The sequence below is a fragment of the Podarcis vaucheri genome, assembly GCF_965113315.1.
Source record: "Podarcis vaucheri genome assembly, chromosome: 5".
In the NCBI taxonomy this organism is placed as follows: Eukaryota; Metazoa; Chordata; class Lepidosauria; order Squamata; family Lacertidae; genus Podarcis; species Podarcis vaucheri.
Genome location: NC_138763.1, coordinates 35167158 through 35190433, shown reverse-complemented (window position 1 = coordinate 35190433; position 23276 = coordinate 35167158). Strand labels below are relative to the sequence as shown.

Genomic DNA, 23276 nt, shown 5'->3' with positions numbered 1-23276 from the left:
CAAATAACTGCAATAATGTTTTATCAAGCATGCGTTAACATAAACAGCAATGCTAACATATTGTTGGACCTATACTCTGTTAAAAAGTTGTGTGAGCTAATTCAAAGCCAAGTGTTAGATGAAATGCATGGATCCAGTTGCAACACATTCTTTGCTCAAGTCTTCTCCCCAGTGCCATTATAACAACATCCAATGTTGTAAGTTTATATTCAATAAGTCAAGAAAGAAACTTTACAATATTTTGGCTCCTTTAATATTTTTATTGCTCCCAGACAATAAACTTAATCCAACCTTTTCCGCCACAACACTTCTTATCCAAAATTAATAAGGTGTTTGGACTTTGACATTTCTGCAACATCCTTGACTTTATTTAGCCATATATATTCAGTTCCTGCATTATCTCTGTTCCCCAGTATTATTCCATGAGAAATTTATAATGGCCAGTAATTCTGCTATTCAGACTTTTAGACTTTCTTCTTCTAGAATTCTCAAATGCTGTAAGAGCTGAGTAGCTGGATCTGTATGTAGAGATTGGAGCAGAATAATGAGAAATTTCAAATCTATATTTTCTCTTTTTTTGGTAGATGAAACTGATCTTCTTATTGCTTGCTGATTTGTTAGTGTAAAACACTCTTTTGGAAGCTTTGACCTGTGCTGACATAATAGTTCACTCCATCTGGCTTAATCTTTTCCAAGTTTCCTACAAAATGTTGCCATTTCAGAACTGTGAAAATTGGTCCTGTGAGAAATCTCAATTTAGGTCAGAGCAGTAGAAGACATTGATGTCTGTGGCAGAAAATACAAAAGGTACCTTTCCTCCATTGTAGTGAAACTATAATAGTAAGCTAACAGACATTTTCTTTCTCTTTTAATAGTACCTCTAATGTTGCTCCTAATGGTAAGGCCAGCTCTGGGTCAAATTTTCGTTTTTTATTTTTTGCTATTTGGATCTAGCAATATACCATAGACTGAAACTGGGGCGGTTTTTACGTTTGTAAGATCAGCACTTCCCATTTCGTCCGGTTATTCAACTTCCATGGTGGTGAGATAATATTTAAGTGGAATCATTGTTTTGGTGGGGTTGTGTGCTAATTTCTTCTTAAATCTTTCTTCCAGTACAGTGGAATCTCGAGTTGCAGACGTAATCCATCCTGGAGGCACGTCCGCAACTCGAAGTGTTCGCATCCAGAAGTGCTTCATTTGCGCACGAGCGCAGTGCGATTTAGTGTGCATGTGCGAGCGGCAAAACCCAGAAGTAACCGCTCCGGTACAGTGGTACCTCAGGTTAAGTATTTAATTCGTTCTGGAGGTCCGTTCTTAACCTGAAACTATTCTTAACCTGAAGCACCACTTTAGCTAATGGGGCCTCCTGCTGCTGCTGCTGCCGTGCCACCGGAGCACGATTTCTGTTCTCAACCTGAAGCAAAGTTCTTAACCAAGGTACTATTTCTGGGTTAGCGGAGTATGTAACCTGAAGCGTATGTAACCTGAGGTACCACTGTACTAAACAAATATGCAACAGCTTTCTGTTGTTTTGATCATCTTAAGTCCCTTCATCCTGCTCTTTTAGAGACACCAACTGGCTCATGACTTTATTACACAGGAAGATAGGAAGCTGACTTATGTTGAGTCAGACCATTGGTCCATTTAGCTCAATATTGACTATACTGACCGGCAGCAGAGGCACTCCAGATTTCAGGCAGAATTCCATCCCAGTCCTACCTGAAGATGCTGGGGATTGAACCTGAGACCTTCTTGCAAGGCAGATACTCCACCACTGAACTATAGCCCTTATCAATAAAGTTCTAACTCCCAAATTCAAATACCCAAGTGTCTTACATTCTGCAGTAGGAAAAACAGTTACATTGCACACACTTAGTTAATTGCACAATTGTGACTGAATGTGAAGAGTTTTAGTATGCTGTCCAAATCCCCCAATGCCTCTTCTGTTTTTCAGCTTTAGTTCCCCACTTAGAAGAAGCAAATTTCTAAGTCAAGCTGTGTTTTAATTGGCAGAAACTCTGGCCAAAAGAACTAAAAGATTTTTGCCGTTGCTGATAAGAAAAGATCCTCTGAATGGGCCAACTAATTTAGGAAGGGAAAGTGGAGCAAGACAGCTGTATTTGAGAAAGCAATGCACCATTTGTTCGGTTGCAACACTATTGGGATGCAATGAATGAAGCTGGATACTGCTGTATTTAGAACATTCCCAGATGGTTACGATTTGCTCTCCGTCCTTCCCTTCCTGCTGCCTGGGGTCTCAAGGCCCTGGAGCACAGCCTGCCTTGCTACTGCGTCCCCGGCCCTCTCACTGAATAGCCAACGCCCTTGCTGAATGGCTACCTGGCCAACACTCACTCACTCCTTGCTCAGTGTGCAAGTGGGTGCGGATGGAGGAAAGCAGGCAGGCATTGACCCCAGTATGGCCTGGCCCAAAACTCCTCTCTGTGGGTGTCAGGGGGATTCGCCTGCCAAGGGCTGCATCAGCTGGCTGGGCTCCCCCTGTACAGATGGGCAGGCGATGCAGCGTGGCCCCGCTTGGCTCCGGGGTGTGTGTGTGTGTGTGTGTGCTTTGGCAGCAAGGGCTGGGCTGGCATGGTGGGCTCCATTCACTCTCTGCATCCTGCCCCTTGGTACACACCTGCCTGTCATGGGCACCAGAAAACCATGCTACGCCACTGTGGTGCATATGCTTTGTATTGTTACACAAGCCTGGTGCCTGCCCCCTCTCTCCGCCAAGCAGTGGCAAATGCGTATGGGATCTTAGGCGCCCACACAGGGTCTGTGTCCCTTTGGGGAATGGGAGACAAGATGAAGACTGTCATGCTTTAAGAAATACGGTTTGATTCACATATTTACACCTTCAGTCTGCATGGGGGGGGGGGTCCAGATCTTACAGCATGGCCCAAAGCATTGCAGGCAGTCCTTCCTTCTCCCTTCCCAAGTTGGATCTCACTCCTTCTTCCTCTTTCTTCTTCCTAGAAGTCCCTTGCCCTCCTCCAGAGCAGTTACCTTGGCAACCTTCCAAATCTCCAGTCTCTGTTCACACCTGGAAAAAGAAGTTCCATTGTCTTCTTAATGACCCACAGTGGTTCTCCCAACAGCCCTAGTTTGGCAAGGCTACCCAGGAATTCCTTTGCAGCTTATATTCTCTCTTCATTTCACAAATAACCCCAAATCCTAACATTTATTAATTTTAGTGTTTAGGAGGACACCCCCCCAAGTTCTGTAACAGTATTTAGGAGTAGCGTTGCTCCAAATGTTTCAGACCCTTGATTTTTTCCACATTCAGGGGGTTTATTTGGGGGGAAGGTGCTGACCAGATGGGCAAGGTATTATTATTAGGTGGGGAATGGAAACTTTGGTACATGAGGTAGTGGCACTTTAAAAGATGAGGTGGTCCAAGGGATTCCCAATTCCCTCTTTGTTTTTGTTTTTTATCCAAAGCTCTGGACTGCACTCACACAGCAGTTTATTCCATTTTTATGATGTTTCTCTAATGGTTAATTTCTACATTATATTTGAGCTTTCAAATGACGTAAAAGCTGCTTCCAGAAATCTAGCAGAATATAGTGTAAGTTTAGTGCTCATTTCCATGTTAATGGCTTCCAGAAAATATCCATTTGCAACCCCATTAAACCAGAAAATCACAGAAGTAAAGTGATGAAATTAGGGGTGATATGCCAGCGTACAGATGTTTCCTGCCATTTTCATAGGGGAACAGAACTTTGCTTCAGGATGAGAACAGAAATCATGCTCCGGCGGCGTGGTGGCAGCAGGAGGCCCCATTAGCTAAAGTGGTGCTTCAGGTTAAGAACAGTTTCGGGTTAAGTACGGACCTCTGGAACGAATTAAGTACTTAACCCAAGGTACCACTGTACTCCACTATATTTCCAGAAGCAGCTTTTCAATCATGTGAAAACTCAAATTCAGTGCAGAAATTAACTGCTAGGGAAATGTTGGGTAAATGGAATAAACTGTTGTGGGGCTGCAACCCAGGTGAGTGCCTGTTAACTTCACAGCTTCCTTGCACCTTGAAAGGAGGTAGCAAAAGCCCCTGTGATTATGCTTTGAGTGATGCTGCAGCATTCCCAGGCATGGTATGGAAAAAGATGGTTTCCTGTATGGGTCCTGACTAATATTCTGCAAGGAAAAATGTACTGTGAGTTACCACTGTATTGTTACCATAGTGCCATTTAAGATGGCAGATTGGGGCTTATATGATTCAATACGTCTTCATACCCACCCCCCTCAAAAAAGAGATTTCTGTGTGTATAAAATTGGATGTCAGTGAAAAGGGTACTTATGTGGTCTTTTATCTGACATACTAGTTTTCTATGTGGAGGGAGGTTATTTTGATTCTGTTTTGTATGGGGGAAGAGTACAATCATGTGCGCTCTAACCTGTAATCTGAAGTGTTATAGTCCAGAGATAGGTTCACCACCTTGCCTTTTGTTTATGGGGACTAAGCTTCAGTAAGAGGCCTCATTGCAAACACAATTTTATTTGAGCTTTTATATCAAGAGTGGCCGGGGTGGGGGGAGGACTCAGTAATACTAAGTGGTGCCATAAATCTTGCTGATGTTGCCAAGTTAATAGCAAGACTGTAGTCTCCAACCTGTATCGAGATGGGTTCAGATACTGATTTGCCACCAGATCTTTCAAGTCTGACTCACGCAGGAAGTTCTATTATAGTGAATGTCAAAACCTGAGCTACTGAGAATTTCTCATGGCATAATAGCAGTGCAGGAACTTGATCTGGATGACAAATGAAAATTAGTTTGTGATCTCATACAAGTTCTATGCTGTTATCTGTAAACTTTTCCTGGAAACTTCACTCATATGCCAGAGGAGGTATCATAGAAGCAGAATGCAGGTTGCTAGAAGTCTCTGCACAAAAACAACATGGTCTCCCCCATTGTTTCTTCCATTCCCATGATGTTGATATAGGATGAGTTAGGACTGTCCTCAGCATGGCTGCTGATCAGTCATCTAGGCATTGCACATGCCACCGGAGATGGTTCTCCCTTTATGTGGAGTGGCTGCCTCAGGTGGCAGATCCTGGGGTGATAGGCTGACAACTTGTGCACTGCCAAAAAAAGGGGAAAAATTCCTCACAGAAACAGAGGACACAGTTTTGCATAAAATATACATATGTGTGTGTGTGTGTGTGTGTGTGTGTGTGTAAATTCAAATTTACAAATAATTACTGCAATTTCAGTAAGATTAAAAATTAAGATCTCCGGGCTGTTCAGCTTCTGTGGAATGGAGACAAAATCAAATATCTTTAATACGGTCAATGACCAACATTGAATGGGAATGGAGACACCATCTTCTCTTTTGCCTCAGGCAGCAAAATATCTCGCAACTCACAGGGATGAGTATCCCTCATGTTGAATTGCCCATTTAGAGAACTTACCATGTAACTTAGGGCCATCATGCCACACTTCCCTACCCTTTGTCAGATGGTGAATGCCATGGAATTGGACTGCAGGTGAAGAAATCCACATGATGGGCCTGCCTTATGCAGTGAGATATGTCTGGAGTTGGTGGAGAATCAGCCAGTCTCTGTGGTGGATGTAACAGCTAGGTTTGTTCTCAACCATGGTAGTGGAATGTATCATAGCAAAAAATATCACCCAGCAGCCTGCTGCAGCATTGTGACCATAGTGTTATTGTTGTTAAAATAGAAAATAATTAAAAAATACACAATAATTAAAAACACACACAAAGCAATACAATTAAAATAAAAATAATCATGATGAAATATGCAATAAAATAATCCTGTTAAAACAGCACAGCAAGTAAAGCAGGAGTCTTGGAACAAGAGGGCAAAACATATGGAAAATTACAATAAAAACAGCACGGTACCAGATCCTTCATTAAAACTTCCCCAAAGCCTATTGGAATAATAGGTCTTCACCTGCCCCCAGATGAATAACAAGGACAGAGCCAGTCAACTTCTCTACGGAGGGAGTTCCAAAGTCTGGGAGCAGCCACCAAGAATGCAGCTGTGGTCTTGCAGTTGGCTGTTTACTATTATATTTGAAATATGCCAGTTATAATTGTGGTAGTGCAGAGGCATTTTCACTGGTGACACTGGTAATGTGGAATACACTCCCTGCTGTAAAAAAGGCGCCCATCTATATTGGCATTCCACTGGCTTTTGAAGACACACCTGTTTACATAGGCATTGATTAATATATATAATGTTTAATTGTTTTTTAACAATTGTGGTTAGCTGTTCTGGTAAGCTGCTTTGAGTATCTGTCAGGGGGGAAAGTGGGGTATTTATTATTATTATTATTATTATTATTATTATTATTATTATTATTCCTCATTCAGCAACCATCACATCTCAAATGAATAAACATATTTCAAAACAGAAGGAAGATCTATTGTTACTACACACAGAAAGCACATGTGTCAAAAATTCACAAACTCAAGGGACAGATAATGTATGTCAGACAAAGCTTATTTACTTCTTTCAAGATTCCCATTTTACCTTTTATATAAAGGAAATATTGTTATATATGCTTAACTGCCAGAGTATTATTCACACATATGTTTATACTTGGTGTGGTGTGGAGGTTTTTCCTCATTATAGGAGAAACCTACCCACATAATGCTGAAACATAAAACACCAATCTTTGTGTGATAATAGTCACTATAGCTATACTTGAAATTCTGCATTGTTCCAAATCTCTCCCAAACAGCTACAAAACCCCCGCAATATCTCAAACACAACTATGTTCTGGGAATAAATCCCTATTTTTTCTGAAGAAGAATTTTTGCCTTAACGTGAAGAGAATCCCTAAGGCCCATTATAAAAACAAAAACTTTTGAAACTTTGAAGTTGGACTTTCTGCATTTTAGTGAAGATTACTTCCTTTCCCCCTTCTTCGCGTGTGGGGAGGCCCTGCTCTCTGCCTGCCCCTCAGAGTGGGCAGCGCATAGCGGCTGCTTGTGGAGGAGAAGAGGCAGCAACTGCCTCATGCCCCATGTAACAGGCTGCAGCCTCTCCTCCTCTTTGCCCTCCAGATCTCTGGCATCTGCTACAAGCTGCCTGGGGGAGAAGGCTGGCAGTGGCAGCCATGGAGAGGCAATGGGATGCTTCCTTGCAGCAGTTGCCACTTGGGATAAGCGCTGGCTCACCCTCCTCCCTGAGCTTGATGGCGGCAGCACTGGCAGCGGAAAGAGGGACATTCTAGGATTAAATCAGAAGCTGGGATGGCTTTCATAATTCCAGGACGGTCCCTGGAAAACCGGGACACCTGGGGGTATGTATCCCTCTTTTGTCATCTTCCCTACTGAGAGGGGCAATTCTGAAAGACAGCTTATAAATACTACCACCACCAATAGCATTTGGATCACAAGCTCTTCGGGCCGGAATCTCTCTCTTTTGCTTATGTCACTCATGAAGCTCTATGTACACCAACGACACTAAGTAAATGTAATAAATAATGTAGAGCCCTGTGAATGCTTGAATGAATCAATCCCATTGAAATGTAGCAAGATGTTTTTGGCAGCAGATGGGCCCTGTGCGCTGGACTGTAGCATATGTGCAAATCGACTAGGATAAGCCTAATTTCTAGCCCTTCCTTCTTGGGCTTGTTGTCATGGTGGCCTGCTGGGATATCCGGCCGAACCAGGAATTTTCAGTTTCGTTCCTTCCTTTCCAGGACCTTAACTACCCTTCATTTTGCTTCTGTCTCTGTGTGTTTTGCTTATAGCTTCCTTGCTCCAGGTATGTGTTATAACCATTGCTTTGCCACTCTAACCAAACCCGAAGCTCAAGACAATGGCAATTGAAAGTTACTTCACTTGCATCCCTAGCCCAGGATGCTCCTCTGACCAGTGGGTTTACCATCATTATCTTTTCTATGAAGAACATATATCTATTGCTGTCTTTCTCATCTTCTGGCTCTAATCAGACCAGCTCTGATGGTGGGTCCTGGCAGAAACATTTCTGTCTATTAGAAATAGAAGATTTGTGTTTACGAACAGCATTTCCACATCTTCTCCTGAATGTGTGCATCTTTCTTACGATACTACGATGAGTGTGTGCTGTCTAATGGAGGAATCTGCCTTGGCTTATTTCTCTGGATGAGGATAAGAATTGTCTTGCCAAAACATGGAAATTCCATTTCTCATGCCTTGGTGATCCTGATCAAGAAAACTGGTTATCTGTTGATTCATCTTTTTTCTTTTTATGCTATTTAATACATACATGATTTTCTCTCATTCATGACTAACGTGCATTAATTGCACAAGGTGTATTCAAAATTTCTACAACGTCTAGTGTTGCCATATTTCTTTTCCATAGATATAGAGCCTGGGGTTAATAAATCCAGATAGTACCGGACACAGTTTCATCGTTTAGCAGTTTAGACATGAAATTTTGTGCCTGTCTACTCAGCTGCAAGCCCCACTGAATTTGATGGGGCTTACTTTGTGTAATAATAATAATAATTTTATTTTTAAAAATTTATATCCCACCCATCTTGCTGGCTTTCCCAGCCACTCTGGGTGGCTTACAACATGTATAAAAACACAACAAGCATCAAACATTAAAAAATAAGATATCCTATACGAGAAACCAACCAACCAACCAACCAACCAACCAACCAGTAAATCAATAGAAACCAATAACAATAATAACCATTATAGCAACAATAATAAACAGTTTACAGCTATACCCGAATTAAAATAACCGCCAACCCCAACTAAACAGTTAACCAACAGCAATCCGACAAAAACAAAACAGAGGAATCAACATTAGAGCCCTTTAAAACATTTTAAAACATTTTAGCCAATTGCCCCAACCCAAGAGTTGTTCCAGCAATGTCCCTCTGGCCTCCCAGAAGCCTCTTTTAGGATGGACACAAAGTGGCTTCAAATCAGTGTGAAGGTAAGTACATATATGCATCCATGAATACAAGGAAATAATACAAAAATGAAATTAAAATAACAGCAACAATGTAAATAAAAAAGTACTGTGTATTTTGGGTCTATGGACCATAATAAAGTTGTGTGTTTAAATAAATAAAAATACAGTGCCATGCACTCCAAATTCTAGCATAATAGGATGGTGGGTTTTTACTGTGGCCCTTATTGCTGACATAAAAAATAAGCGAGTGCCAAGTCAAAACAAAATTATTTGATTTTTTTAATACCATGAAGAAATAAAATTTTGAGTCATTATTTCCATGAGGGCTAAATATCACACCTGTAGTCCAATGGCACACATCACAAGTCTCTCTAGTGTTTGGGCAATGTCAATCTGGCTGCAATGAACAAGTGGCCAATTAATTGTTTAACCTTTATTTTTGTTTTTTAAAATACGATTAAATCATTTGATAGACTTAAAATAAATGAAGTTCTGATTAGTAGGCTTAAACCTTGAGAGAGCCTTACTTGTACCAGCAGAGGGAGCCTTGAAAGAGCCATAAACCCAAATTCATAGACAATGTACAGGTCTGTACCAGGGGCAGTTCTGAGTTCTGTCACTTTTTCGGTATCAATTGGCAAATTGCTCCTTTTTGAAGTTTTGCATGAATTTATGAGAGAATACTGATTGGCAAGGTTGATTCCCCATGTATATATCCTTAGATGTTTATTTTCCATGGATAATCAATTCAACAAGCACAAGACAGAAATCTGTTTATCTGTATGGGCACAATGGAGCCTTAACAAGGAAAAGTCTCCATTGACATGGAATTCTAGGCATCCCTCTGACACAGGGATGCTGTCTTGATTTGATCACCAGCACTTTACATATAGGATCAGGATTTTTTAAAATATATCTGAAATGGAGCCAAGCAATGACTAAAGATCTGTGGCTGATTGAGTCATACCTGTCATACTTTTCTCATTAAAGAAGACACAGCAGTGTGCCAAACTTGTCATTCTCTCCCATGAAAGACAGCTTATTTCATTAGGTGGAGCAGCTGACTGTACATTTAAGTGAATACAGCAATAAAACTGCTAGCACATTTGCAAAGCTAAGCAGTGTCTGGTGTGGTTTCAAAATGGATGGGGGGACCCTGTGTTGAGATTCCTGCACTCTCGGGGTCCCTTCCCATTCTACAATCAGATCTCTTTCCCCCACCCCTCAGACCCTCAGGACACAACTGAGAAAAAAAACTATGGCCACAGCGATCTAGAGAGATACAAATGTGCAAAACGGATTGAAGAAAAGATATGTCTTACCCTAATTTCCAGGCTCCAAATGCAAGGTCAGTAATATAGGTCTGGTATTCTCCTTAGCGTAGGAGTGGAAATGCTCTGACTCTGTCACACCTGTGATGAGCCCCTCCCCCCGCACCCCATTAGCCACTTTGAGTTCTGTGTAATGTATAAAAATGAGAATGTTAACTGAGCTTTGATCTAAATGGTGCATCCTTGACTGGATTAGGCTGCATAGTTTTCTCCTACAATTAGGTTCATAGACCAACATCAGAATGATTGTCTAAGGAAAGGCATATAGGGAATCAAGAGCTCAAAAGTCAGTATGAACTCCAAATATTAGGGAAATGTTGACTGCACTTTACTGCTGCTATAGTCCCTCTCCATAGGTATAGTAATACTTAAAAATTCATGGGCTACTTAAAAGTGATAGAATTGTAGAGTTGCAATGCAATCATCACAGCCAAAGAATCCATGATAGATGGCCACCCAACCTCTGCTTAAAACCTTCCAAGGAATGAAAACCCACCACCTTCCAAAGGAGTCCATTCCACTGTTGAGCAGCTCGTCTGTCAGAAAGTTCTTGCTGATGTTTAGTCAAAATCTTCTTTCTTGTAACTTGAAGCCATTGGTTTGGGTCCTAGCCTCCAGAGCAGGAGTAAACAAGTCAGCTCATCTTGACTTCCTGTTGGTGGATTATGGCTGCAACTCTGTACCTACTTCCATGGAAGCAAAACACACTGTGGGGCTTACTTCTAAAAAGACATGTACAGGATTGCACTGTGTGCCTATCTCCTCCAGATATTTATCTATCATATAGAATCATTCATAGCATTTTTGGGAAAATCACACTTAAGATCATCTCTGTTAAGTCTTTGTCAATTACAGCAACTATTCCCATTGCTTCCCTTTTATTGAAAATGTTTTAAAGATGAACTTTCCCTCAATCAACTACCCTGAGGCATTTTTAAATGCCACAACTGCTCTCAATAATGTCACCTAATTTAATAAAAAAGGGATACAAATTAGACAGTCACAGAAAGACTAAAGTCTCTAAGCAGCCTGCTCACATAATTAAGAACCAACCTAGTTGAGATGAACTTAGAACCACTCAGAATTTTTATAGAGGACTCTGAGGTTTGAGAAACTTAAGATAATCTTTCCTTGCATGTGTTAGTGTGCTAAGATAATTTTAGACTGTGGACTTTGATGATCTTACCTCTCTTTCGATAGCAAGTATCGTGTCATAAGCCAACCCAGCTCCACTGAGGCACAGCAGCCATTTCAATAGAACTTTGTATCAGGTGGCATGTGCTTGGACCCAGTGGTGGTAGCCTCCTGGCTGTTTTCCCTGAACCCCTAGGCATTGTGATCATATACACCCTAAACTTCCCTGCTCCCCACAGGTGCAGTGGAAAGTGTCATCCCACTGCCAGCGTTGAAGTAAAAGTCAACTTCCAGTCAGGTTAGCTTCTGTACATAGGTGGAGGTGCCATCTTGCCCTGTGCCTCTCTGCCTTTAAAACTCTATGGGTCATTTTCTCCTGTAGTAAACTAACTTTATTAGACACAATAGTAATATCTATTCAGATTTTTCCTAAATACCTCCTTTGTACTCTATGGCCACAATCCTGTGTATGTTTATCTGGGAGTAAGCCACAGTGAACTCGGTGAGTTTTAATTCTGTATAAAACTCGTAATAAATACTGGTCTACAAGTACAATTGATCTGCAGGTGTCCAATGAATGTATTTCAGAAATGATATAGACTGAAATACATGGATGGTCAGGCTCACATTCATTGCTTTTCAGATCTTAATGCTGAGATTATTGACTGAACAGCTCAGAACTGGCAAGTGTTAATATTATCCCACCTGTTTGGTTCATGAAAATATATCTTGGAAGCTCAGTATCAATAGTCTATTGAAAGTTTGCTGCTAACAATAACTACTCAGTGTTTTACTCTGAAGTTGGGGGTGCCTGTAGCTCAGAGAGAGAACACATGCTTTTCATGCAAAGGCCCTAGGTTCAATCGACAGCATCCCATGGTAAGACTGGGAGGGAATGCTGCTTAAAACCCCAGAGAGCTACTGCCAGTCAGTGTCAACAGTACTGAAGTAGATGGACCAATGGTCCGATTTGGTATAAAGCAGCTCCCTATGTTCCTGAACTTTTATGTAACTTCCTTTTCATCAATATGACTAGTGGTGTATATTTATTTTATGTGTTGTTGCCCACAGGCAGGAAAACTGTTAAACTCTTCCTAAGTGAGCAGATTGATGAAAGCAAGAAGGCTAAAGCCACAGGTGAAAAGACAGTGCAGTAGGAGGAAATGTCATTGTGAAGATATACCGCATTTGTCAGTATTTTAAATCATGTGGCCTGCAAGCACTTCAGTTGTATTTGGAGATATGTATGGGAATGCTTCACTCTGGAAAACAGGACCATTTTCAAGTCTTTCACAATTCATACAGTTTATAAACTCAGATCATATTCGTACAATTACTTACTTCTGTTTAACGATCCTGTAATACACATCTATTCTGTTCTCCCATATAAGTGAAATTGTGATTTCTTAAATGAAAAGTACATATTGCCAAGTTGTATGTTTTTAATATTTCATATTCTGATAAGTCCTTCTTTTTCCAAGATGCAGAAAACGTTGATATTTCTACAACATTCCAATTAATGTGTATGAGCAGGATACACAGTACTGAGTGTCTTCTACCAGCACAGCAAATGCTACTCTGAAGGAGCAGGAAAGTACATCAAGCCTCTTTACTCCTGATAATATTCTCTGTGAAAGGAGCTGGTGCTATTTCTTGTTCATTCAACTGCAGCCTGAAGTTTCCTTCTCAGCTAAGGACTGTTGCAGTAGCATGCATCCTAACATTCATAAAATATATAAAAACTCTCAACTGTTTTTATTATTTAATGATCAGCCCCAGACACCATGGCCTGGTCTGCACTGTAAGCTCTTCAGCACAGGAGTCTGCTCTTTTCTTTAAACTTTCTGTTCTTTATTCTGCAGACTCTTGTCTTGAAGAGTTTACAGTGCAGACCAGGCCCTGGTGTCTGGGGCTGACAGCAGTTGAAGGTGAACAACATCTGTAAGGCTACAGGACCTTCATCCTTGCTGTAGCCTGTAGTGAGTTTAATGTGGTTGTGGAAGCCAAAGGAAGGTGAGACAAACATAACAAACCAATGGAGACATGGGAAGAGCCAGGGTAACACAGAATGTGCGTTACAAACGGTAGTTACATGCTATAGGAAAGGAGCATGCACTCTTTTCCTTGTGAAGTAAGCAGGTTGCAGGGGGTGCCTTTCTTAAACACTTAACTAGTGCTATCAACTGTTTTGCTTCCAAGCCAGGCGGTCCTTAAGAGCTGCACAAATTACTAGCAAGCTCTTTGGTCTGGCCAGGCAAGAACCCAATCAGTACCTTCCTATACCTTCTCCTGAAAAGTATGAATTAGGCAAGGGTGGACTTTGGTCTTTCAAATTTCAGCAGCGCCCTGTATGAGGCCAAAATTCGGAAGGCCCTTGCCTCTTGCCTTCTGCTCTGCAACCATGTCCGAGTTGTGGCGCCTTGTGGCACATACTGTCTCTGATCAATCAGCGAGAGCATAGTTTCTTTTAAAGTCACTCAAGTTGGTTTCCATCACTTCCTCCTGTGGGACAAATTATGTTATGTTTTGTTCTAAGCGGGTGATGACAGACAAGGGGGAAAGCAAGTGACCCATAAGATAGAGGCCTGAGCTTTTGAAATTGCATCTATATGCCCTGGATGCAATAATAATAATAATAATAATAATAATAATAATAATAATAATAATAAATTTATTATTTATACCCCGCCCATCTGGCTGGGTTTCCCCAGCCACTCTGGGCGGCTTCCAAAAGAATATTAAAATACTATGATACATCAAACATGCAATACCTAGTGCATTGTTTAACTCGGGGAGGTAACTTTTAAGAGGTGCCCTTGAGGAAATATCTGTGTTTTCTTCCTAGATGGATTAACCCAGGGCAACCACTATCTTGTGGATTTATGCAAAGCTCAGACTACATGCATCAGTCACCTTGCCATTATGGAAGGCCAGAGTCCTTGGCAGTTAAAGTGTTTCTCAAGCAGAAAAGTCTGGAGCTTTGGATTCTGTTACCTATGTCTTTGGGTTTCATCTTTTCACTTGGGGATTAGGACTGAGGGGTTTAAAACAAGGCTTCAGGGAAGCAACCTTCAACCTTTGTCTTCCAGAGAGATTGATTAGCAATACTGCTTTGAAGGTTTTTGTTTGCTTTTTCACCACTACATAATGACACAACAGGCTGCTGCTGCTGCTGCTGCTGCTGCTTCTTCTTCTTCTTCTTCTTCTTCTTCTTCTTCTTCTTCTTCTTCTTCCTCCTCCTCCTCCTCCTCCTCCTCCTCCTCCTCCTCTTCTTCCTCTTCCTCTTTTCTTTGGTAGTTTAGTATTACCTTTCTCTTTTTGTGCATGGTAACTAGTGACTTGCAATAACTGTGTAAAGATTTAATTAGAGTACTTCCTGTAACTTCGAGAGAATTGGTACGTCTATATACAGCCATTCACACCTCTTCTCTGATTTCTGCAAGATATGCCTGGTCCTCCTTCCCTCATTTGTTGGCATATTCATCCTCCATTGTTTTACTCCTATGGTTTTCCAGCTGTCTGGTGGTAACAAGTTCATGTGTGTGATATGAGCCAATAGCTTCTGTTACTCCTACCAGTTTTACTGCTTCCAGTTTGAGACAATATGTTTCTAGTTTCTAACCTCAGTAGGGATTTTGAATTTCTTTGGAAAGCATAACATTCATTTCACAAGTCTTTTATTCGTAGTCTAGCATCTATCTGACTCCAGACCTCTCTCGTTTTATTTTCAACCTTTCACTGTAGCCTGGTGCAATGTTTCTGATGGATCCTGGAAGGGTTTTGGCAAAGCAAAGGCTTTCATTTTAACTCATCATTTCAGCAGTCCCCTTATTTGTTGTGTGCATTTGTTGCATGTGTTTGCCAACATAATAACTCCCTTGAACACTAAAATGTGGGAGTGAAACTGTGGGTGCACATGGTCAATTCTACACTTCACACTCAAATACCACCTGGATCCTTCCCTCTCCTTTTCAAAGACAAGAAGAAAAATGAAAAAAAAAGATATTATAAAGTGATATCTGCCTTGAAGATTGGAACGTTATAATGCACATAGGACATGACACAGTTTCAAGTTTGAATCCCAGTTTGGCCCCACACCCATTACAAAGAACCAGGAAATATGTAAAACACTCTGACTGATACTTAATGAGTTCCTTGAACGAACGTGAGGCATTTTTTTATTTCATTGATCACCCCACTTGTTGCAGCTCCTTTGTTACATACCTTTCCAATCTGGAAGCTCTCCCATCATTCAGGAGCAGCCTTTCAAGGGGGACAAGGGGCTGCAGTAGTAGTAGAAAGATAGGCAGACCAACTGTATGAGTATGGTTCTGCTCATGTTTGTCTGGCTCCAACTCAATGTAAAACTCCCTTGAGCACTTAGATATCATAATGAAATTTGGTATGCACGTTTATGTGACCCTATCTTTGGAAAGACTGCTCAGTGTAGGCAATTCAATGGTAGATAGAACAGTTGTATGACTTTGTTCATTATCATCATAGTAGTTTAGGAATCTTTTTACACTACCTTCAAGAGGCAGTTGCACCCTAAAAGGTGCGAGTAAGTAAGTAAATAAAAAGAACACCATCCTTTATTTGAAATTTGAATATGGGTTTAGCCACCACACCCATTTATAAGAGGCCTTGGAATGGCGTCAAATGCAGAAAATGCGATACAATGCTTATGGAGTGAAATATTGGAATAAGAGTTGGTGGGTGGGTGTGTATTTGAAATCTTCCATTTGAAATTCAAAGGGACACTGCCTCCCCTCCCACCAGTCCTCAGTGTCAAGAAGGGAGGGGAAATATTTATTTATTATATAAAATTTATTATATAAAATATTTATTATATAAAATTATTATATATTTATACATATTTATGATAATTTTTGTTATTGTATTTTTAATGGGTGCTATTCAACATTAGTCACAGTCAGAAAAGGCTCATTGACTTAAGTCAATTTGAAGTCTATTCATTTCAGTGGGTCTACTCTGAGGATGACTTACACTGAATATCACTCACCATTTATATTTTTTATGCAAAATAGTCCAAAGAAACATGATGCATTCATTTTACAGTTCAAGTATGGACTCTACTTGAACCTCTGTGTGCATTTTAAAGGAGGCCAGGAAAGAAATTATCTTCTTAAAAATGTTTTTGTTTTTGTTTTAAATGCGATATCTGAAGTGAGACCTCTTCAACATTGACCTTTGCTAGCTTAAGCCTCTTTTCTTCACTTGTAACAACATTGGCCATGTAATTATTTTCCTATTTCCTGGTCAAGTGAGCTGCTCCAGCTTTATTGCTCCTTCAGAATGTCAAACAAAAACCTCTTGTCGTTTTTCCCAGTTCAGATTGTCACAATCTAGGCTTTCATCTGAATTTACCATTGACGATGACACAAGTTTTGTGACACAAGTTAGCTGCTTTCCTCTTTTCTGTAGAAGCCAATGTACACAGGGCAACCCAAATCAATAGAGCATAGTCCGCAAAAGTTTATTGTGGCCTTGTTCTTCCGCCATGCAGCATGGATTGCAGTGTCATTTCTTATTTATTTCCATTCCCTGGCCTCAATACTTTTTCCAAAAACAAGAACACCATAATAATGTAAGCAGTTTTATGGAGCATTTCAATGCACAGCCATTGTAACGGGGTTTTGTATTGCAATAGAGCATGTCAAGGCAGAATATGAAAAATGTTCCATTTCGGAAGTTTTTATTCATTTTTATCATTTTTCTTCAAAATTGCGTGAAGATTTATGGAGGTAGATACACTTGGCTATATGCACTTAAATTCACAATGGGTAAAAAATGTGCTATTCCACCAATCCAATAAATCCCTTGGTGCTAATAACTAGGTCATCAGCCTCATAGGTAAGCACAAGAGAAAATCTATGTGCCTATGCACAAAACCACAAGCAGCTGTTAAACTCTATGGCTCTTTCAGTGCTGCTAAGACAATAGTTTTGAATTAATTGCCATATCTGTAATTGCAGATCATGGGGACTGTAACCAGATCTTGAAAATTGAATGGCAGACATTGTATGTCAGTGAAAGTGTCTATTACGTTGGTGTCTTCCATGCTCTTCCCATCTTGTGTCAGAATCACTGGTGTGAAAGCTATATATCCCCAACCAAGAAGGTTATTCTGAACTTTGCAGTCATATACTGATGTAGCAATCAACTTGACATTTCCCAGGAAGAGTGGAAAACTGATCTCTAAAGGCAAATACATTGAAGAGAGAGTTTTGGCATCATAAATGAGAAGCTTACCCTCCCTGCTCTTTTTGAAGTTCCCCACTACAAAAATGCTTTGAAAGGGTTCCAGCACCTGGGAGAACTCTCACAGGTGGCGACTGTGCCAAACTCTCCTAGATCACAATGGCCAAAACATTAATCTCATAATTCTTACCTGCTCCAAGGAAAGAGAAACTTAACAATGGAACTTGAAGAGCCAAGTTCAAGGTAGCAGAGGAAATATGAAGATCTATAAATATCCACCTCCCCAAATCTAATTACTCCAATCCTAATGGGAGCAGAGACTTAATTGAATGGCACAAGATAAATCTCATGTGGTAGGGTCTATGCACATTCTGCATTTGATAGCAATATCAGTAATATTTTCTTCTAAATGTATTCCAATGACATACTCAGCTGGCATTATTCTTATTCTCAACCACTGAATAAAAGAGACAAAGCAATGGTAGGTGAGATGTTACCCAGTATTTAGGTTGTCGGGTAGAATGCAATGGAAAACACTAGATCTGCAGTAGTTCATGAGTTAATTTCTAAAAGCGTTATGAACAAGACATCAGATTAACTTTATCAGGAAGAAACTTCATAGGAAATTTGCATAGAATTGTTCTGCCGCATGCACCCTATATTTATATCATAAATATTGCTTCAGCAACAAGCAAACTCAGACTGCACTTTAAATAGCTCAATCTGGGTAGTTAAAACAAAAGCAAAATTGTTGTGTTTTTTTAAAGCATAACAATCAAAACAGTTAAAAGCATCTAAAACAGCACATCTTCACTTCAGGAGAAAGCTTGCCTAAATGGCTTTGTCTCCAGGAGCTGTTGTCTGATACAAACCAAATATTGGGGTGCTGAACTCTATTTTGTCTCTGCCTGTACTCAGATATTTCATGTCATACTAGACTGAGGTTCAAGTAACCGTTTCAGATTTGTTTTATCTGAAAGCTGTAGCCATTTCTAAAATATCCATTTACACCCATGTTTATGAACCTATAAATAAAGCTGCTTGCGAAGTATCCAAATGATGCCACATTTTGGCAGTTTGGAATACCTCATAAATGCTTTTTATTAACCATGCTTAATTTTATATGGATCTCTAAATTGTGTAAGGTGTAAATGTCACTGTCCTTTGACTATTTATATACCTTCTGGGTTCTAAATATGGACACAAAAGTGCTATCAGGCAAGAAAAAGAGCAAATTTGTGACAAAGAAGAAGAGTTTAAAGTTTGCAGAAGAAAGTGAGAGGACACAATTTATTTCAGGCAGAGGAGGAATGTATGCTAGATGCTAGTTATTGCAACAGGTGAATGATTGCTTTTTATTCCAATCAACACTTCAAAAAACTTCTCTTACCTTCCAGTCTTAAGCTTTCTACACAAATAAAATCTGTATAGCAGAGAAGAGAGGCACGGAACCCTATCACTTGCAAATTGGAATGCACATCGGTTAAGTCATAACTCATTTCTCCGGCTTTCTACTTTGGATGATTTCTTGGAAATTACTAAATTGTTTGCTTTGATTTTAAAGAAATGCTTTCCATTTCAGCTCTTGGCGAGTTCTTTTTAGGGGGAGAGGGCAAGCAGTTAAATGAGAAAATAAGAGCTGAAACAAACATGTGGAATATGTATTTTCCAGTCCCTGTTTCTTTCAGCTTGTGCACAGAATAATGCTTCAGCTTTTATATTTATACCAATAATCCTTTTGTAGTGTTGGGGTGTGTGTGTTATGTGTTTGCTGTGTTTTTCCCCCTGTTTTCATTGTGTATTTTGTGTTTTTATCTTGTAATCTTATGCTGTGAACCGTCCTGAGATCTACAGATGAGGGGTGGTATAAATAATATAGGCAGTGTCAATTTGCCACAACACACAAGGCATTCTTTAGATGATTGATAACCTGAAAGAAGAAGAAAAAACCAAAAACCAATAAAACAAACTTTTCTTTCATATTCCCTTTATAAATCCACAGGTATATCCTGATGAGATTCTGTTTCAGTCAGTCCTTTCATATATAACTCTAAATCTTAGATTTATCCAACAGTAAAAAAGAGTAATTATTTTAAACCATGAGCACACTTATTGTACAAAGATATAAATATGTTTATGTGAAACGTAGGGTCTTCCTATATGTAATAAGGATGGTTTTAAAAAGCGTCAGGAACTACTGGGTGAGAGTGCATGGTCAGAAATACACAAACAGAAGGGAGTCCAAGATGGATAGGAGTTTCTTAAAGGTGAAATATTGAGGGGACAGATACAGACAATTCTAATAAAAAAGCAAAGTGGGAAGTATCTAAAGGACTTCCTCTCCCCATATGAACCTACCCAGACCCTGCAATCATCATCTGCGACCCTTCTTTGTGTGCCTCCTCTGCAAGACATCCTAAAGCAGCAACATGAGAACAGGCCTTTGCTGCAATGCCTCCCAGTTTATGGAATGCTCTCTCCTGAAGGCTTGCCTGACTCCTTCGTTACACTTCTTTAAGGATTTGGTACTAAACGTATCAAAACTAATCACAATACCTGAGGATTCTCAATCCTGTATTAATATTGTCCAGGGAGAACACCAGTTTCAGAAAAGCAAACATCTAGATGTTAGATTCCACCATCTCAAAGATTACGTACAACAGAAGTTTATCAAGTTACAAAACTGTCCAACAGACAACATGGTGGTAAATCTTTTGACTAAACCTCTCGCCGAGGGAAAACATAGCAAACTAGCAATGCAGCTCAGACTGAGTGTGTAACCTTGTGATACCCAAGGGGGAATGTTGGCATTCATACAAAGTGTTGTGGTTACCAAGCAGTTAACACTACATTAGGTAGGTATGCTGACTCAGGAAGTATAAGAGCATCATGAGTGGTCAGGAGTTGGCCAGTTAGTCTGCAACTAGTTAGTATGAAGTATTATGATGCCTCTTGTGTGAGCTAGTGTGCTTGTGATTCCTGGATGCTTGTATTATAAGAAGACTGCATTATGTACCTTGATGAACCACCCAAGACTGCAACAGGAAGAAGGTTTGGCCCCTGAGCGTTTCCTGAGAGTACTTTCCATTGTTCACAATCTTTTACAAGACCTGAGTAGGCTTAGCCTGGAGAAAAGAAAGTTAAGGAAATATGTGATAGTAGTCTTCAAACAGCTGTAGGGCTGTCATACAGAATGTGGAACAGATTTGTTCTCTCTTGCTCCAGAGCACAGGACTGGAACCAATGCATAGGAATTGCAGAGAAACAGATTTCAGATAAACTTCAAAATGGTAAGAGGTGCTTGAGAGGGGACTTGACCAACCTATTTTGCTGGAGGCTGGATAGTCTTATGTCAGGTATGGTGTAGTTGCATCCCACATTGAACTAGGGGTTAGACTACATGGCTTCCAAGATGCCTTCCAGCTCATTGAATCTACTGTTCCCTAGACAAGCATTTGGCTTTAAGGCAAGGCAGTTTATTCCATGAAACCACAGCCTGTTATAAAATTCTTAACCCTGAGAATCTTAGATATCAGTGGCACAATCCTTTCAAAGTAATTGAAATTGGTTGCCGGGATTGTGCCCCGAGTTCTGATCCCTTAAGTACGTGAAGCTAGGCTTGAAAGCCTATAGACATTGCCCATTGAAAAATCAGAAGCTACGAGAAATAGAAGCAACATTCTCAGTGGGTCAGAGAGAGCTTACAGTAGCTTGCATTGTGCTCTGTGTGACTCATACAAGTGGAATAATGTTATAGCACTTATGTGGACTAATAGAATACAGCAGATGATATTTTGAAAAGCAAATACTGCAGTTTGTTATGTTAAAGCAAAAGGTTTGCCAACGTGACACTAGCAAACTGAGCTCCCGGAATTTCCTATTTTAATCTGGTAAAATAGTGCCAGCTAATTGAAAGGCTCTTTTGGCTCTAACAACATAATAAGAACAAATTGGACAAGAATCTCGCACATGAATACGAATAGGGAATCTGATATTGAGCAGACTGGGAAAGGTGACACTGTTTACTGAGATTTCTAACAAAGTGCCATTTTGGAAATGACAGCTGCAGACTCTGCAGGGGATTCTGCTGGTTTCTTTGTCAAATGCCAGCATTGTGGCTCCCAAAGAGGATTAGAATGAAACAGGAGCAGTCTCCAAAGATGCAAGGCCATGTCTTTCAAGTGTGTGCATCAGAAAAAGATCAAAGCTTTAATAGTCATTGAGTTGTTAATTAACTTACCATCTCGCCTCTCTCAAGCATGCCTAATAGGATATTTGTTTATTGGAAATCAAATAGTGAACATGTCTGTATATATTGATACAGAGAAATATGATTAGGGTTTTGTCTCTCCTGAAGGGCAGCTGGTGCCTCTACAAAATGAAAGTGCAATGCTTCCACCAAAGCCATTCCCAATGCACCTTATCACAGCCTCACCACAAGTTCAATCCCTGGTGTCTCTTAGGAGGGCTGGGAAAGCCTCCATCTGAAACACTGGAGAGCTGCTGCCTGAGGTAAAATATCCCCAAAATATATAACTTTGACATTTCTATTGTGGTGTGTGTGTGTGTGTGTGTGTGTAGATAATCTTTATGAATTTCATTGTGCTTATAGACACTGGCTTGGAGTGAGCCGAACTCCACTCAAAAGGTGCTCCCATTTGTGGTGGCAGTGGTGAGGTGATTTTTGAGCTAGATCCCCTTATACTGTCCACTCTGAAAAATTGATCCGGAAGGGTGGAAGGACTACCTGGAACAATGCTGGAGGTGGTACAGGGGACTGTCAGGGCAAGGGGATAAAAATATGCATGCACACGCGCGCGCACACACACACACACACCTTTTACCAGTGGGAGCATCAACTGAATCAAAGGTCCTGCAAAAAGAAATTCAATGTGCCTTTTTATTATTATTTACCTTTTGTGATCAAATAGCTCATTATATTTCTTCTCAAGTCTCCCTCTCCCTCTCTCCCTCTCCATCTCTCTCAATGAGAGTTCTCTTCTGCCTCCTCAAATGACATAATATGAAGCTGAGAGTGAAAGTGTAGCTAAAGTGTTTGAGAGGAAATTAGAGATCAGCTTCCTAGAAGCATTTTCCTTGGCAAATTAAATTTTCATTGGGGTTACTTGCTATGTTAGAAGAACGAAAAATGGAGAATTCTTTCCTCCCCTCCCCCCCCCCCACAAAACCCTCCAATAAACCTCAGGGATGACCTAGCTCATTTGTAAAAGCTCTCCACTTAAAATGATTAAATGCCTAGCAAAGCTCTATTGACTGCAACTTTATAGTTCCCAATTTGAACTTAGAAGACTCTATTTCTCTTCTACCTATCTACCTTAATAGTTAGGGGGTAACTCCATGAGACTGTATTTGTGCATGTGGGTGCATGTATGAGCATGCACACATGTATATTCAGACACAGAGAGAGAGAGAGAGAGACAGACAGAGAGAGAGAGAGAGAGAGAGAGAGAGAGAGAAAGAAAGAAAGAAAGAAAGTCCCACAAACTTAGCTATATATATGGATGACTGTGATGGGAACATGTTATTCAGTCTATGTTGCAAAATACAGTGGTACCTCAGGTTACTTACGCTTCAGGTTACAGACGCTTCAGGTTACAGACTCCGTTAACCCAGAAATAGTACCTCGGGTTAAGAACTTTGCTTCAGGATGAGAACAGAAATTGTGCTCCCGCAGCACG

At 40.4% G+C, this 23276-nt stretch overlaps 1 long non-coding RNA gene across 3 annotated transcripts in view; it reads left to right on the top strand.

Annotated features, from left to right (window-relative positions):
- LOC309532033 overlaps positions 1-23276 on the top strand; it is a 136719-nt gene that overhangs the window by 27921 nt on the left and 85522 nt on the right. Inside the window, exon 4 of one of the 3 annotated variants that reach the window (XR_014219530.1) lies at positions 6346-6486. The exons of the other annotated variants lie outside the window; for them this stretch is intronic. This is a non-coding gene — a long non-coding RNA (uncharacterized lncRNA). Of the gene's footprint in view, positions 1-6345; positions 6487-23276 lie in introns of those variants that run through there. 3 annotated transcript variants of the gene reach the window in all.